The sequence below is a fragment of the Priapulus caudatus genome, unplaced genomic scaffold (genome assembly GCF_000485595.1).
Source record: "Priapulus caudatus unplaced genomic scaffold, Priapulus_caudatus-5.0.1 Scaffold2883, whole genome shotgun sequence".
Lineage (NCBI taxonomy): Eukaryota > Metazoa > Priapulida > Priapulimorpha > Priapulimorphida > Priapulidae > Priapulus > Priapulus caudatus.
In genome coordinates this window covers 7,944-18,705 of record NW_014579944.1, presented here as the reverse complement: position 1 = coordinate 18,705, position 10,762 = coordinate 7,944, and the positions used below count along the sequence as shown (strand labels likewise).

General features: G+C 42.9%; 2 long non-coding RNA genes across 2 annotated transcripts; one reads left to right on the top strand and one right to left on the bottom strand.

The window, feature by feature from the left end:
• Positions 1-656: 656 nt before the first annotated feature.
• On the bottom strand, positions 657-1,538 carry LOC106819139. The gene is made up of 3 exons (XR_001395359.1): positions 1,397-1,538; positions 1,204-1,264; positions 657-899 (listed from the first exon to the last, which is right to left on the bottom strand). It is a non-coding gene; the product is annotated as an uncharacterized LOC106819139 (long non-coding RNA).
• A 1,010-nt stretch (positions 1,539-2,548) lies between these two features.
• Positions 2,549-6,644, top strand: LOC106819138. The gene is made up of 6 exons (XR_001395358.1): positions 2,549-2,743; positions 3,139-3,425; positions 5,325-5,437; positions 5,849-5,985; positions 6,180-6,263; positions 6,513-6,644. It is a non-coding gene; the product is annotated as an uncharacterized LOC106819138 (long non-coding RNA).
• Positions 6,645-10,762: the final 4,118 nt, after the last annotated feature.

Below are 10,762 nucleotides of genomic sequence, written 5' to 3'. Positions count from 1 at the left end.
ATTGCAATTTGCAGCCTGTAGGCTTGCGTAGGTAAATGGATGAGTGCTTACCTAGATTCTGTCTTGCAAATAGTTGTTGCTACTACGAATGATGGGAGCTTCCATCTTTAATCTGAAGAAACTTAAACGTACACGCCATCCAACGAACATCTTTTGAGAAGGTTCCTGATACCATCTCTGTGCATTCCACTATTTCGGCGTGTATGTGAACACATTTGGGACTAACAGGGTTTACTAGAATCCCACAACTCCACCACAGAGTCACCGCAGTAGACGTTAGATGAGCGCTGTCGCTATGCGGCACTTGTGTAGTTATAGGTTCGAACGTCAGACACGGTTCTGTTTCTGTATACTTTGTAGCAATTATTCATCGAAAAACGCATAGAAAGCACTTAGCGATAGTTTTAAGGATAATGACGTTATAGCCTTCTCCATGTAGTTTTCGGACGGCCCCTTCCCCGTTGACCTTGTGGGTTCTAGATTTGCGTAAGGTGTGGCCAATCCACCTCCACTACATTACTCTAATTACATTTTGTAGCGTCGATAGCTTTGCGAAATGTGAAATGCTGTACCGCGTATGTAGAGAATGATGAATTTAAGTTGATAATCTGTTGTTGACACATGTACATCATATTCAGAGAGTCGGACAAGTATGATTTCAATACAACATGTAATCATTTATTGATTATACTACATCATACGTAACAAACAACAAACATAATACGTGACGTCTGATCTTGTAAGTAACATTGACTGTTTGTACTATCGATTAAGCGATTAATGACGTTGTTGCATGCAGGTCGGGTATGGAGTCATCACCTGGAGCCATCGCGACGTAGCCGAGCAGTGTGAGGGCGCCGCGGCTGCCGACCTACCAACGGTGCATCCTCGACAACCTGCTGGGAGAGGTAAGTGACCTTTGTATTCTCCTTGCCTTGGAGGAGGAGGTGATAGAGGGAGGAGGAGGAGGAGGAGGTGATAGAGGGAGGAGGAGGAGGCGATAGAGGGAGGAGGAAGGAGGAGGAGGAGATAGAGGAGGAGGTGATAGAGGAGGGAGGAGGTGATAGAGGGATGAGGAGGGTCTCCCTTCCGCTCTCTCCTCCTCCTCCTCCTCCGCCCGCTCCCTCCCTCTCTCCCGGCAGATAGGGAAGAGAGACGAGAGGAGAGAGAGAGAAAGGCAAGGAGAATACAAAAGTGACTTACCTCTCCCAGCAGGAGGATGAGCAGCAGCTACCAGGTTGGAGACAGGGATCCACGCGCAGTCCTGCCAAGAGATAATAATAAAATGTAATAAAATAATTAAATAACAAAAATTTCCACGACTGTATAGAGATATATGTACATGTGAGTTTCGTGCTATAGTTAATGCAGGAAATCAGCGACTCGACTCACTCACTCTTTCTCCTCACTATATTGTTGAGCAGTTCCCGCTTGGTCTTGCTGCTAACGAAGATGACAGATGCAAACCGATTACACACCATGCCTGCGGAAGAGGAGAAAGACTGAATGACACCACAACATGTGAAATGACAATAAAAACTAAATTGCTACGATCAAACATTCTATGGACACCAGGGAATAATTTTCCCGGTATCGCATCGCAATTCGCGATGTATTTTCAGCCATTTGCTACGCATATTTTTTTATGAATCGCATCATGAGGGATATTTATTTGCAAGGTAAGATAATCTACTTCTAATGCATCATTTGATAAAATCTTCTCTGATAAAATAAAATATATCAAGAATGTCTTACAGTGAGTACGATGCTGGATCAGTCTGTAGTATCCTGTATGTAGCTTAATGATTATAAGCATCCATATTTATATTAATTTACATATATGATGAGACAGTACTAGTATTGTATGCCCTTGTAATGTGTTCGCAACTATGGAGCAGTATGAGTGCATCTGAATACTGTCTGGATAAATTACACATTTGGCAATTTTGCAGTAAAATTTGAATAACTAAATTTCATCTTTTTAATTTCATTTTTGTGTTCAGAAAATATTGCTAAACCTTTTCAATTCCAATTTCAGTGTATGTAAATATAAGACGTATATACACTCACATATCACTTAAATCTCAACTTGTGTGAGACCAGTTACTTGGTGACATTGTAATATAAGACACCGGTATATATGTACTGATGTATCAAACTCGCAACTGAACTGGTGTGAACTGTGAAACTGGTTACTGGGGTATATTGAAATGAACACAGGACCCTATCACAGCTTTGCTTAACGGATCTCTAAAAATGTGTAACCATTGCCCCACAATCAAGAAAAGTTGAAAAGAATTGATAAATTCACTTGTGTAAACTTGTGTTTCTATCTATAGAGAATATATAATAGTTTAAATATTGATCAACTTTTTTTTACTAAAAGTGAAGTGTAAATTCAGCTTAAACCTAACCCTAACCTAACGTTTAGCAACTATGAATGTACATGATGCTACGAGGACACAGCGCTTGGCTGTAGGATAAACTCTGCAAAATGGCTACGATGTTGACGAGCGGCAAAACATAGAGGGCAGCATAGTCAACGATCCCAGCGGTCAAACTGATCGACGAAACTAACGGTGACGGCAAACGTGCGCGAGTGGCGTCTGTAGGCGACCGTCTCTTTTCCCACTTGCAGACGAGCAGGCGGTACTTGTGAGCATACTGAATAACATCTTGGATACTAATGCCGGCAATGATGACTTGGCTGTCGAACTCGTGAGCGAGGACAAGAAACCATTAGGTACGTCTCACGCGGTGTTGGACGACGTCGTTGCCTACCTGTCGTGCGTGCTCGTGCGATGCGTGAAGACGATGTGTGGTGAGAAAGATGTGACACGAAGGGAAATCTTACCATGTCGTACTTATGGTATGAGCCGGATTACTTTATGCCTATTTAACAGATTAACTCTGAGGGTATGTTACTTGCTAGTATTGAGGTATAAGCATGGGTGATCGAGACTTGTAACATGGGTTTGTTGCAGCAATTCAAAATTTCTCAACGGTTAATAGTAATTATATATAAATGTACCCCACTAATGAGCAACTGGCTGAGATGAGTAATTATAATAACGTTTACGAATGTTTAATTTGCAACATGGCTAGCATGTGATCCGGTCGTGTTTTATTTTTATCCAGCGAAGAGCACTACCTCGCACAGTTCTGCCACGAAAACGGGGACGACACAAGAGTGTGAAGAAATCGAGCAGTAAGTCTGCGACGAAACCCACGACTGCCAAGACAAAAACTGCAAACGCGGCACCTTCGGGCCAGGAAGCCTGATGCACACAAGGCCGCGAGTGCTGAGACTTCAGCAAGTAATAGCAAGAAAAAAGCTGACACGTCTTGATGTACGTAAAAAAGCAAGTGTCGTCGTCTGCTAAAGCGAAGGAGAAAAAACCAAGTCAGCACGGCTAAAGATTGTGGTATGTAATGGTGATACACAAATGAGTAACTTGATCAATCATAACTGTGTGGATGTGTGTCGCACAGGGGTAGATATGAACTTTTGAACAAGGGAGTCCAACGGACTCCCTACCCTCAAAAAGAGGGAGTCCGCAGCAAAATGAGGGAGTCCGCAGCAAAATGAGGGAGTCCGCAGTCTGAAGTTCAAAACTAAAGATATTAACAATAACGCATGTGCTTATTTTGAAGATTCATGCGGTTGCACGTCTGCCAAAATGTCTTTGGACATTTGCTGAAAAAATACGGTCATTCCATGAGGCCGTGCTCTGGAACGAACTAGTTAGTAATAGTATAGCAAAATTTTCAGGGAGTCGCACGGTCTCTTGCACATGTTAAATCAGGGAGTCTGACAGAAAATCAAGGAGTATTTGACTCCGGACTCGCGTTAATTTCGCACCCTGGTGTGTATGTGTGTGTGTGTGGGTGGGGGGGGGGGTAATGTTGTGTTTTGATTTTTAAGTTGTACATAAAAATTTCAGCAATGTTATTTTGTCTTACAATTTTGCAATGTAATATAAGGAACTTTGTTATATCCGATACTATCATAAGAGATTAAGTAGAGATATCATGAGTTTAAAGGGAGAGTTTACTCTAGGTTCTAGGGTTATTTTCAGTTAATTTAGGTTAAAATTATGCTACATAAAACGTTGCATGGTTCAATCACCATTAGAAATATTATTAAAAAATGTTTTAAAACTAACTTCTACAGTTTGATTACAACGACGGTGGCGCCACTCAAAGCGCACGATCTGATAAGTTGCGCAAAACCACTTTCCAGCCAAGGGCTACAGACCGAGCGTGTTTCTTATTTATTCATTTAAAAGCAAAAGGATTGTAATATCTTACAAACGACATATAGTTTCAGTTATAATATGGATACGTTTGCCCTAAAATGAATATCGTTCGGTTAAATAGCATTTAGGTATAAATATAATTGCACTTGTAATTAGCCCTCGGTCTGTAACGTGCAAAATAAATGGTCAAATACGCAACTTTTTCGGGGTGGCAGCACGGTCGCGGGTGTCATGGCGCCGTTCAAATTTCGTAGCGTTGATGTGTAATTAATTATAACAATTAAATTAGGTATCTGGTAACAAATACGTGTGGGTATAGACGATTTGTTATACAGTAAGTACAGTTGTATGCAGTAAAATCCTAGAGGCTACTGTCCCTTTAAATTAGGTATCTGGTAACAAATACGTGTGGGTATAGACGATTTGTTATACAGTAAGTACAGTTGTATGCAGTAAAATCCTAGAGGCTACTGCCCCTTTAAGGCATGTGCATTAGGCTATTAGCGCTCGAGTCGGATGTGTGGAACGGTGCGGGGGTGTGTCGGCCTAGCGTAGGCAGAGCCAGATTCGTGGACTGTGTAAGTCATGGCGTGTACAGGCGGATGCTTCACGAACGTGTGCTGCTCCTGGTGCGTTAGACTCAGCTCCTCTAGTCGGAACGGGGTGTGGGCTGATGTGTGCAGGGAGCAGGTCAGCATAGCGTAGCTCTTACGTTAACGTACTCTTAACGTTAGTTAGTCTTGACATTAACCTTTTCTCATAGACCTGACCTCTATACACTGCATATGAGCAACTCCTTAATTTCAACGGTCTATGAGAAACCGTTTATGTTAAGTCTAATGTTAAGACTAATTTAGATTTTATTATTTCGCCCGACGTGTTCTGAGCTGCCTGCATGTGCATCACATTAATCTTAATTATTGGGGAGAGAATCGCTGATCAGTACTTCACGTCGTCATTGCCTCCAGGCGACCATTGATGCGCGTGTTCACTTGTTGACGCTTGTACACATGCCGTAATGCCTCGCATCTTTCTTTCTCTCCTGTTTGCCGATGTATCAAGCAGGACCCTACGGTAGCAGCTACATGGACCAGATGGGAGCCCCTCCCTTCGACAGGACGCCGTACGATCGACCTTTCCCATCGGAGTTCATACCAAGGAGTCCGAAAAAGCGAGCCGTGAGTGTCGTCTAGTTATAGTAGCAGTGTAGTAGCGGTGGTAATGGTCGGCGTGATGAGAAGTCCACTTGCGTCGTTTCTCGTGAGTGTAAATGGGCGGCGGTTTGTCTGGCTTGGAACCTGCTAAAGGGTGTATTGTAATACGGATCGTAATCAGTTGCTTCGTTCATGCCTTGTATATCGTATATGCCTCCAAATCTATATCTGCCATAACGAACAGTAAATCTGAATAATGACTGTGCTACCTAGAATTCAATACGTAAAGATTGAGAACTTGATTCTCTCACAATTTCTCTCGAACGAATTCTTCCCAAACTTTTGGTAAGCATCGTTCAAAAGCGTAGCTGGCAATTTATTTGGGAAGTCCTAACATATTCCGGTTATATCATTTATTTTTCTACTGAATTTAAGATGTCAACTCGCTGACTTGTCAGTTGGTCAGCACCTACAGGACCATCCTGGCCTCATCTACCCAGAGTTCTGGATAGAGAACACAATAACAATCACCGCTGATATAATTAATAGTTGGAAGGCCACCATACAGTAAGGTATATTTAGGAAAGGAAGGTTAGTAAAAGTATATAACTCATTTATCTGAAATTTTCCCCTAGGCTTTCATTTATCCACAATTTCACAAAACTGCTCTAGCTTTCTTAAAGTCCATTTTCAACCAAGTGCTGGCAATGTTCTGGTTGCGTGTTGTTTAACGTAGCTTATATATGTTAATTATTATATATATTAGTTATATTCAGATATTGAAATACACCACTATCTCTGGAGACTGATCATGGAAAATGATGAAGCAATATACATGGACGGACCTTAGGTAATTGGCTTTAACAAGAATTTTCTACTTCATAGTTATCTTACATGTGAACCATGCTTCATATAAATGCTGAGTACATTTTAATATCTGAATAAATCAGCAAGGGCATTCAGAGTAAAATATATGTAAACTTCAGCTAAACCAAGCAGATAGCTTTGCAGGTTCAAGTATGCGGTTAGTTGTATTTTCATTGTCTGCCAACCATAATGAAACAATGAAGTCACATTTATGTCTGTTTGAATGTTGCAGTTTTCGAAAGTCTACAACTTTCCCGAGCACAAGACTCGGCCAGTCTTGACGTGGAATACGCATGTTGAATTGTTCTTCATTCCACCATACTGCATTCAACGTGAGATTCATCTCAACTACCTTGATGATGACTCTAGTAAGACATTTTTCTTGACAAGTTATGGAAGACACGTGATATAATGCCGTTCAAAAACTTTCTGCACAAATCGTGGGGTATTTGAACAAGTGCCGCAGAGCGACAGCGCTCATCTAACGTCTACTGCGGTGACTCTGTGCAAATATCATATCATACAGCCTGCCGTCTCCTGAAAAGCTAGATCCGCCCTGAGAACTAGGCGTTGTAACATCCAACATGCCCTACAAGAAGCCTTACTTTGGTGCATCGATACCTCTTCTTTATTAGCTCACTGACATAGTCAGAATGCAGCTTGTAGAATCGCTTGATCGCCGTCGCCGTCACCGTCCGTGCGTCGCGTGCGTCCGTCCCACACAAAACCCCCCGTAAAACACGACCCCGCGTCAACCAGTTGGGCAAAGCCGAAACTCACAATCTTAATCCGCTCGACGTACGGTCAACGATATTACGGGCCCGCCCAATAACACAAAAACAATATTCGAAGCGAGAGACGCATCGATAACAAAACGAGCTTCGGCTCGATACGACACGCTAGGCGGGTCAAAATATACAAAAGTAAAAAAGAGTGTGTCAAAAGAACGCGGACAGAAAAAACACTCCTTAAGCCCTTAAGTTATAAGCGAGACGGAATGCATAATTGCGGCACAAATCTAACACCGCGACTCGCACCCCATTAGCCTCGAGTGACTCCAGTCGGCTATAATTCGCATAATCAACCCTTAGCACCCACCACAATGCCGCTAGAGAACAAGCCATCGACTCGTGACCTAAACACTTGGCAGGTCAAACAAAAACCACACCAAAAATAAACGAAAAAAAAAAAAACAAAAGAAGGTCAAAGGTTACAATGGGCACAAGCGGAGACCGAATTTTAGACCATATTTATGGGACATAGGTCTAGACGGAAGCGAATATTAGCAAAACTTTTTTGCTTTGCAAGCCGGTGACACTAAACAGCAATTTTTTCATCGGCTTTAAACTTGAAAAAGGACCATTAAAAATGTCGATTTCTGCTGACTATGCGACCAGAGTAAGTGTTCGGCATAACTCTATATTTGTACGAGCCATCAAAAGAGGAGGTGTAATAACATCGGATTTGTTGACTGTGACAAAGGAGTGAACTGCTTTGCTAATTAGAGCCGCCTCCCAAAATCAACCCTTCAGGAACCCTTTCCCCCTCCCCCACCCCCTCCCCCACCCCTTTCCCACCAATAGCCCTCCCCCCTACCCTCAACCCACCTCCCCCATAACCTCAGAGATGGAGGAGTTAAAAGCATGTGATTATGTTGAGCTGTCTGTTAGAAAAAACCTTTAGACTGCCAGGGTTTGCTAGTAGAATCTAATACATGCCTGGATGTGATGAGGCTACAATGTCACAGTGATAGAATATAATTTCCAACCAAGCTGAAAATTGTTAAAAAGGTGTATATTCGCTTAAATGCGTATAATTTCTATGTCATTTCTGCTATCTGTCAGTATGTTTACAATGTCACTGTATCGTCCACTGCCAGTGGCTGTGCATGTGTTTGGGGCACCGTTTTTGCCGTGCAGTTAAATTGGTTACAGGTGGAGCTCTCTATTCTGCAATTTGGCAGGGCCTTACCGGCTTTGCGTAGGTGAAAATGGATAGTGGCTTACTAGATTCTGTCTTGCAAATAGTTGTTTTGCTTACACGAATGATGGGAGCTTCCGATCTTTAATCTGAAGAAACTTAATACGTACACGGCCATCTGAACACAACAAACATCTTTTGAGGAAAGGTTCCTGGATACCTATCTCTGGCATTCCGACTATTTCGGCGTGATGCTGAACACATTATGGGACTAACGAGGTTAACTAGAATCGCCAACAGAACGTCCTACCAAAGCAGAGTCAGCGCGCAGTAGACGTTCAGATGAGGCGCATGTCGCTATCGGCACTTGTGTAGTTATAGGTTCGATACGTCAGACACGGCCGTTCTGTTTCGTGTAACTTTGTAGCAATTATTCATCGAAAAACGCATAGAAGCGCACTTAGCGATAGTTTTAAGCATAATGACGTTATAGCCTTCCTCCAGTATTTCGGACGGCCCCTTCACCCGTTGACCTTGTGGGAATCTAAGGATTTGCGTATAGGTGTGGCCATCCCACCTCCACTACAGTTACTCTCATTAATCATTTTGTGGAAGGCGTCGATACAGCTTTGCGAAATGTGAAAATGCTGTTACCGCTGTATGTAGAAGAATGGATGAATTTTAGTTGATAACTGTTGTTTGACACATGTAGTCAATCATATTCAGAGAGTCGTGACAAGTATGATTTTCAATACAACATGTAGTATCATTTATTTGATTATACTAACATCATACGTAACATAACCAACAAATCATAATACTGACGTCTGAATTCTTTGTAAGTACATTGACTGTTTGGTACCTAAAATCGATTAAGCAGATTAATGACGTGTGTTGACTGACCAGGTCGGGTATTCGGAGTCATCACGCACTGGAGCCATCTGCGACGTAGCCGAGGCAATGTGAGGCAGCGCGCGGCTGCCCACGCACTACAACGTGCATCCTCGCGACAAGCAGTACTGCCTGCGAGAGTCACACCTGACTTTGTATTCTCTACTTGCCATTGGAGGAGGAGGTGATAGACGGGAGGAGGGGAAGAGAGAGTTAAGGTGATCAGAAGGGAGTGAGAGAGGAGGCGAATATGAGGGAGGAGGAAGGAGCGAAGAAGGAATAGAGGTGAGGAGGTGATTAGAGGAAAGGCATAGGTGATCGAGGAGATTGAGGAGGGTCTCCCTTTCGCCTCCTCTCCTCCTGCCTCCTCACTCACGCCCGCTCCTCCCTCTCTCTTCGCCGGAGATAGGGAAGAGAGAGCGAGAGGAAGAGAGAGAAAGGCAAGAGACATACAATTAAGTGGACGTATATAACCTCTCCCAGGCAGGAGGATGAGGCGCAGCTAACTCAAGGTTGGAGACAGGGATCCACCAGCGCAGATCCTGCCAAGAGATAAGAATATAAGATGTAAATAAATATAATTAAATATACAAAAAATTTCCACGACTGTATATGAGATATATGTATGTGAGTTTCAGTGGATATAGTTAATGGCAGGAAAAATCAGCGACTCGACTCATCACATCTTTTTCTCCTCACATATATTAAAGTTGGAGCAGTTCCCGGCTGGGGTCCTTTGCTGCTAACCGAAGATGACAGTAATATATGCAAACCGATTACACTCACCATGGCTGCGAAAAAAAGAAACGGGTAGAAAGAACTGAAATGCAACACCACACACATGTGAAATGAACAAATAAAAACTAATTGCTACTGAATCAAAACATTCTAATGGACACCAGGGAGAATAATTTCCCGGTAGCATCTGACAATTCGGCGATGATATGTTTTTCAGCCATTTGCCTACATATTTTTGTTATTGAATCGCAAATTGTGCGATGACACGCCCCTAGCGAGATGTAAACGAAACTATACATGTTTACAATTTAACTTATTCTAATTCTCGGGTGCTTTGGCCCTGTCAATGTAAATGCCCACGTTCGACCGATTTATTGATTTTGTTAACCCAAGCGCCTAAAACGGTGACTTTTAAACAATCCTGGCACTCGCCCCCCCCCGTTACAATTCAATCATTATATGCCGCCTCCAGGCAGTGTATACACAGGCCCACGCTGTGCTGGCGCTGCGCGCTAATCTCACGAGCGGGCTGCTTTCTTTCGTCGACCTTTGATAATATAAAGTGAGAGATGTCCGTGGTCACGTGAGTCGCAAGATAGCGCGCCTTACACATCGCTAGAACTGTCACTTTCAGTCAGATTGTTTGGCACTATAAATACGTAAGGAACAACATTTGATTAATTAAGTTGGCTAGATCAATGTATTTTACTCAAGACAACATGGCCGAGTCAGCTTTAGCTTTTCACATCCGAACCCGGACCTGATATATTGTACACATCGACATTGGCGAAGCGATAGACAATACAGAGTGCCAACCCAGTCTTGCACGCTTGTTTAAAAACGCTGCGCGAAGCGTGCAATCGCTAAGTGTGTCACACTAGGCTTAAGCTAGCTGTGCCTGTCCACAGGCCGCGAACACGATAACCACGCCTA